Genomic DNA, 7,799 nt, shown 5'->3' on the forward strand with positions numbered 1-7,799 from the left:
AGGGTAGTATGCATTTTAGCCTAAAACTTTAAATGTGTAACCTCAATTGGTATGAGCCCAATTGGAGGTAAAACTAGGCACAAAATGTGCCAACTTTCATTGAGAAAGCATACCAAAATTCTGCATGCAAGGTGATATGAAAAATGACTAATTCGGATTAGGTGCAATTGAGACTTGAAAACTGACCATTTGGGCAGCAGTTAGTGTTTAGGCCATAACTCACACAAAACAGGTCCAATTGACCTGAAATTTTAACAATGAATAGTTAAGACCCATACCTACAAGTCTTATGAAGACACCAAAGCCTAGAAATGACCATAAGCAAGTCAAACAGCTTGCACAAGTTCGGGTCCAAAAACTGGCCGAACCAAAGTTGACCAAATTGACCTAAAATTGACCTAAATTGATGCCATTTGACCAGCAATAGTATAATGACCATAATTTGGTCTACTTAACTCAGAATGACCTAAAATTTTGCCCCGCATTCCATAAGACATAGATCTACAAGTTTGTAGTTTTGACCGAAACCCGAAAATCGAGGAAACTAGGTCGTCCGGCTAGGTCAAACTAGTATCCCGGAATCCAGCAAGTTGCATTAAAATGCACTAAACAAGGAAATGAGTTTGGTAAAACGTACCAACCCTAAAACACTATCGAATGTGACATATTAATGACACTAAAACCTGATTTACCTAAAACGCATCGAGGGTCGGTATATTAGGTGATTGAGCAAATAATAGCCTTCAGTGAATTACTTATCGAACATTATCGTTAGAGACAGTTTAATTTAGTACTGAAATACTTCAAATTGTGTTTCTCAGTTACCAAAGACTCAGGGAAAGGGAAGGAAACACTGAGTCTAGACCAGGAGACAATTATCAGGGGTTTGTGCACAACAACTATTTCTTTTGAATTATTTTCAATTGAAATAAATTATGACTATTTGCATATTATTGTTTTAAGTTGTGAAATTGTGAAAAATGGTTTGAAAGATATTTGATGGATACTTATTGATTGAAAAGTACTGTAATTGGTTTGAAACCACAGCTATCATGTACATTGATTGTATTCCTCGCTAGCTTGTCTAGTGGGATGAATTGAATTTCCTCTCTGGCTGAAGTGTTGAGGTGTGTGCTTGTTGAGGACGAATAGAATGAGTACTCATATTTTTGCTAGCTAGCTGTGTTATTCCTCATTAGTCATTGACTTTTGGGATGAATTGAATACCTCATTAGCCATCGGCTTTTGGGATGAATTGAACTTGGGAACATGATTAAAGCTGTGTGTGATTTATTGATGCATATTGTAAGATTGTAAAATGAGTTTAAATTCTTATTGACATTCACTGTCTTTTGAATTTAGCTATGTTTTGATTACTGAGATTTATTGTAATATTGTGTTAAATTCCTTATGACATTATTGTCTTGAATTTAACTATAGTTTTAAGTATCCACTATTTACATGACTTATGAATTGTGATTTAAATTGTATTTGGTTAATGTTGTGCACCACTGAGACATTATCTCAGCAATAGCTTTTATTCATCGCAGTAGACAAGCAGTGAGCAGACTAGGCTGCTAGTACCTCCAGCGAGAGATTACCGGGTATAATGAGTATACCAATATTTTGTATTTTGTAATGTAATGTATGTTCACTGTATGTACATATTGTTGTTGGTTTTGAGCAGTTGTAAATAAAAAATTGTACATTGAAGTTGTAAAATAATTATGAGTTATTTTGGCTTGTAAAAATTGTATTATAATTCTTTTATCTCAGTCTTTAAAAAATCACTGTGGATTTGAGTTGAGAAATATGTTGGAGTTGAGATTTGGAAATCTATTGAAGTGTTTTTTACAGGTTTTCTGAAGAACTGTTTTATCCAAAATACAGATGGCACTCTGCCAAAATTTTTATAGAAACTCCAAATAATTCAAATGTGTTAGTTCTATCACTTCAGTTCAAAAAGGTTTTTAACACCTGTAAATAGTGCTCACCACTGTAAAAGAAGTAAGAAAAGTTTTTAAAATCCCTTGTAGTGTATTTAATGGATTATCAGTAGACGGAGTTGGTAATTCATTAGGTATACTACAGGATCATGTTATGCCTTACAGAGGTGTAGGGTGTGACACTGCTTGTGCTACATTTTGAGATCTCGCCGGGTATGTTGAGTATACCATATTTTATAATTTTTGTTGTAATGTATGTACACTGTATGTATATATTATGCTTGGTCTTGAGTAATTATAAACTAGTAAATTATTTTGGCCTGTAAAAATATTGTGACATATTTCTTTTATCTCAGTTTTTGGAAACACTGGAAAATTGATTGTTGAACTGAGTTGATAAATGTTGAGAAATTATTGTGTTGAACTATTATTAGAGTTTAGATTGAGAAAAATATTGGAAGTGCTTTTTACAAATTTTTGAAGAACTGTTTTATTCAAAATACCGATGGCACTCTGCCAAAATTTTTATAGAAATTTTTGATACTCAAATTTGTTATTTGGTTTCACTTCAGTAGACGAAAATTTTTAATACCTATCAAAAGTGGTCACCACTATAAAAAGAAATAAGAAAAGGTTTTAAAATCCCTTATAGTGTATTTAATGAACTATCAGTAGGCGAAGTTTGGTAATTCATTAGGTATATTACGGGATCATGTTATGCCTTACGGAGAGGTAGGGTGTGACAACAATTCTTTTTTGTGTCTGAAGGTTTAACCTTAGCAAAGCATATAAGTTGTGCAAGTGGCGGAACAATGGGAAAACATCTTCCATATATGATGCTCCATTCAGAATAAGGTATGCATGGTGATTATTGATAAGGGAGCTATACCAATATGGCATCCACAAAAATGATAATGAGAAATTGAACCTCTCTAATATGCCACATCCTAAGCCTTATAAATTGCAATCGTTGAGGAATGATGAGGATGTTGAAGTTACAAAGCAAGTCTTAGTACCATTCCCCATTAGTAAAGAATTACAAAGATGAGGTGTTGTGTGATGTTGTTCTTATGATTGCAAGCCATATGTTATTGGGTAGGCCATGGCAATATGATAAATAGACCATGTATAATGGTTACAAGAATACCTATTCTTTTGTAAAGGATGGCAAGAAAATCACATTAATGCCTATGAGCCCACAACAAGATCAAGCTACAATTTGAAAAGAGGAGGAGTCAAAGTTCCATCCAATAGAGATAGAAAGTTCACCACCTTCACGAGAGGAAGTGGGAGAAGTGACTAACGCACTTGTGCAATAGGGAAAGCAAGATAGCTCTATGGAAGTATGTGACATGCAAAAAACAAAGAGGTACTAAATCTAAATTCATGCACACATAATAAAGATGCAACCGTAGAAGAAGTGGTTATTCCTTCAGCCTTGATTCCAAAGGCTCAAGATGAAAAAGAACCTCTTGAAAACATAATTTCTTCTTCACTAAACATTCACAGTGATGTTACCTTGTCTTTGTCAATTATAGATCCATCAATGGCGAAAAATGAAAGAGAAATGCACCAATTGCAAGAACAATTCATCAATAGGAGCAAACATTAGCAATTTAAAAGTTTTCATAACCTAGGGTTTATGCATCATGCAACCATATTAATGAAGGAGCGAAAGCATGAAAATTGTTAGATTAGAACATTAAATTCAAAAATTTCTTCTAGGGTCTCATGCATCATGCCACGTTCATTATGTGTCTAATTGATTTCAATGTTCAATTGCATATTAAAACACTTTTAATATGTATTAGGATCTACATTTGCCATTTAAGATTTTGAATTAACAAATTAATTCATTAGAACCCTGGATTAAAAGAATAATAAGTGCACTAACCTTTTTATGCACTGTAGATGTAATTGGTACCTTTGTGAAGCACCTAGGACCCCCAGAGTTGTCCCTCTAGCTTGTCCACACCAAGATCACCAATAGGCAGCCCCTAAACCAGCTTCTTAAGCCTTGCCATCCAATTAGAAAATAGGGATTTACATTTAGGGAGGTTGTAGATGTATACAGGACACTATAAACAATTTCTAGCAATTTTAATTCAAAGGAACTTGGATCATTCTCTTTGAATTGATGAGAGAAGATGAAGAGAGGAGAGAGAGCTATGGGTGGCAGCACACTTAAGAGAAAATAAGAAGAGTGGCTGATTTTTATTTTCTCATAACATTACTTTATATAATTAGGTCATCACTTAAAACTGATACATTTGAATTGTATAGATGTTTTTAAGCACATTTGTATACTATCTCATAGCATTTAGGAAAGTATTTTCATGCATAGTAGTTGATTTCATTAGTTTTTGTAATTTCTATTGTCAAACCCTTAATTCCATGTTTTCTGCATCATTTTAGGTGTTTGGGTGAAGCCTCAAAGTACAGGAGTGCAAAAGGAAGCTTGGAGAGGTCAAGAGACTGAGTATTGCTACTGATACAAAGTAATTGGGTCGTGTAAGCCAAGCCCCAGACCCGTGTAACCTTCTATCAGAAGAAAGCCAGATAGCCAATAGAGAAACAAAAGTACACAGGTCGTGTAATTAGACCCGTGTAATCTGCGGGGACCCGTGTAAGTCTCTGCTGGGCACAAGCTTAAAGAACCTTATGGGAACAATAATACATGGCCCGTGTAACCAGGCCCATTTAGTTGGCATAGACCCGTATAACTCTCTGTGCCAATGCAAGACTCCGCAGTTCCACTCTAGCAAGTTACACGGCCCTGAGCCGTGTAGCGACACACGAGCCGTGTGCTATGCGGCAGCTAGTTTTATAACTCAAATTCCCGCTCTTATTTTCTAATTCAAATGAGACTCCTAAAGCCTTTTGGACTCAAAATGACCTAACCCTAGAGCAACCATTATAAATAGAAGAGAAAACATCAGAAAAAAGGGGGGCTCTCTTTTATCTTTTGACAGCAATTTTGAGGAGTTTTGAAGGAGAGAAATCCACACTCTGCACTTTCTCCAGCTGTCTCGAGGAGAGAAACATCAGTACCAAAAGGAGTTTTCCAGCTGAAGCTCCACAAGATCAAAGCTGCAAACTCTCTTTGGTTCCTTCATTTCATCTCTCTAGATAGATTTTTATTGTTTTATTTCTTCTACATGATTTTCTTTTTACTGTTTTTACCTTTTATCACGATGTTTGTTAAACTCACCATGAGTGAGTAGCTTTCTTATTCTGGATTTGGGAGAGTAATGCTTATAATTATTATTATGGATGAACACTAAGTTTTATTTATTGGACTTGAGATTCGTTCCTTGATTTAATTTCCTATGATCTTAATGCATGCTATGTGCTGGTACCCACTTAGCCATAAGTGTAGATGTTAATTGAAGGACTAAAAGGTGAAGATTAATATTAGAAAATCAAGATCTTGAACTTAGGAATTCTGACCTAGACATAGGCTGATACCTTTGTGGAACTTCAAAATTGGTCAAAGATCTTAAAGGATTTTTATTAATTTGATCACCATGAAAGTGCAGTTTGAGTTATTCAGAATACATCCTAGGTGCCTTGAGAGAGGATTTAGGATAACTTAGGACTGATTTCCATTAAGGAAGACGATCCTCAATTCAGTAAATAAATGAGATAACATCCCTAATAAGATTCAAGTGTGAAATCTTAATTCCAAAATTATTTCAAATAAATCATTTCATTTTAAGTTTACCATTCTAGTGTTTAAGGTTAACAAACTTCATTCCCTATGTATTCGATAGCCTAGACAGTCAAAATTACTGTGTAGATTGGTACTTGCTAATCAAATTCCTTATAGGAACAATACTCTACTCATCACTTTATTACTTGTTAGAGATCCGTGCACTTGCGGGGTTGTAAAACCAGCAAAATAAGTTTTTGGCACCGTTGTTGGGGATTTTTGGCTTTAGTAATATCAAGCAATAGGCAATTTAGCAGATTTAGGCAATTATATTTATTATCTAATTTTATTTTACTGGTTGTATTTCTCTTCTTTTCTCTTAGGTGCCCGATCTGATATATAACCAGAACAAGGCCAGAATAAGAAATTTTGGACTGTGATTCGGAGATAGACAAAACTCTAAGAGCCATCAGAAGGGAAAGGAAACATCAAGAGCACGATCAAGGAGATTCTAAAATTCCAACCATGGCCGATAATAATGACAGACCAAGACTCTTGAGAGATTGCAGAGCTTTATCTGTCCAAGGATTTCAGCCCAGTGTCACTAGACCCACAGTGGAAACCAATAACTTTGAATTAAAACTAGCATGGCTCTAAATAATTCAACAAACCCAGTTTGCAAGTTCACCAACAGAAGACCCATAATATCACCTCCAGTGCTTTCTTGCCCAATGTGACACATTCAATATGAATGGAGTTTCTGATCAAGCAATAAGTCTCAGAGCATTCCATTCTCCCTTCGGGACAGAGCAAGGAATTGGTTACTTTCTCAACCGGCTGGAATGTTCACCATTTGGGAAAACCTCTCTCAAGTTTTTCCAGTAAGGTATTTTCCACCTGTAAAGACTGTAAAACTGAGACTTGAGCTCAACACCTTTAGACAAAAGGAAGGAGAATCACTCTATGACGCATGGGAAAGATATAAAGACTTGCAGAGGGAATGTCCACACCATGGAATAGAGGATTGGCTATTAGTGAAAATTTTCTATAATGGGTTACTACCCTCTGCAAGGAGCACAGTTGATTCAGCTGCAGAAGGTGATCTAATGGAGAAAATAGTGACACAAGCACTTGAACTTCTATAAAGGGTTGCATACCATAATTATGAGTGGTCAAATGAAAGAGGAAATGCAAGGAGAACTGCAGGGGTCCTGGAAGTTGACACCCTAAGCATGATAAATGCTCAATTGGATCAGCTTACAAAGAGACTCGAAAGAATGCAAGCCAACATAGTTGGTACAAATACTCAACATGAAAACAGCTATGGAGGAGGATATATGAGTTCAGAATACAGCAATTTCAGTTAACCCTCCCAGAACATATGAACTATGTAAATAATGGAGGAAACTTCAACCAGAGGCAGCCCAACAATCCATATTCAAATACTTACAACCCTAGATGGAGGAACCACCCAAATTTCTCGTGGTCCAATCAGCAGAACCAGCCAATAAACAAGCAACAAGGGTACAAACCACTAGCACCCTCTGGATTTCAGAATAGAGGTCAAAACTTTGCACAGCCATCACTACCTCTCCAATCTCAATAACCTGAACTAAAGATGACCATGGAAACCATGATGGAAGGATTCCTAGTAGCTCAACAACAACAAAATGAATTGATTAAATAGCTGACTTCCAGAGTGGACCAACCTGCTACTCATAACAAGATGTTAGAGAATCAAATCGCTCAGCAAGCAAGTTCTTCAAGTAAGGCTGCTGGCAAACTGCCTAGCCAACTAAAAATGAACCCAAGGGAGCATTGTAAGGCAGTTACACTGAGGAGTGGGAGAACTCTAATACAACCAGAGGTAGAACTGACAGAGCAAACCATAGAAAAATCTAAAGGCCAAGCGGAGAAAAAGGAGGAAGAAGCTAAGAAAGATCAGGAAAAGGAAGCAAGGAAGACAAAGAAATTACCAGAACCATACCAGCCTCCCCTACCTTTTCCTCAGAGATTTCAGAAAGCCAAATTGAACAAGCAGTTTAGGAAGTTTTTGGAAGTTTTACAGAAACTTTATATCAACATCCCCTTCACTGAAGCACTTTCTCAGATGCCATCCTATGCCAAATTTCTTAAGGAAATTCCGTCAAAGAAAAGAAAGCTAGAAGACTATGGAACAGTAGCTCTAACAAAGGAATGCA

General features: G+C 36.1%; 1 non-coding gene across 1 annotated transcript; it reads right to left on the minus strand.

Annotated features, from left to right (window-relative positions):
- Positions 1 to 6,509: 6,509 nt before the first annotated feature.
- Positions 6,510 to 6,616, minus strand: LOC131175092 (small nucleolar RNA R71). Its single transcript, XR_009145252.1, has one exon. It is a non-coding gene; the product is annotated as a small nucleolar RNA R71 (small nucleolar RNA).
- Between the last annotated feature and the right edge of the window lie 1,183 nt (positions 6,617 to 7,799).

This window comes from Hevea brasiliensis, chromosome 16 (assembly GCF_030052815.1).
Source record: "Hevea brasiliensis isolate MT/VB/25A 57/8 chromosome 16, ASM3005281v1, whole genome shotgun sequence".
In the NCBI taxonomy this organism is placed as follows: Eukaryota; Viridiplantae; Streptophyta; class Magnoliopsida; order Malpighiales; family Euphorbiaceae; genus Hevea; species Hevea brasiliensis.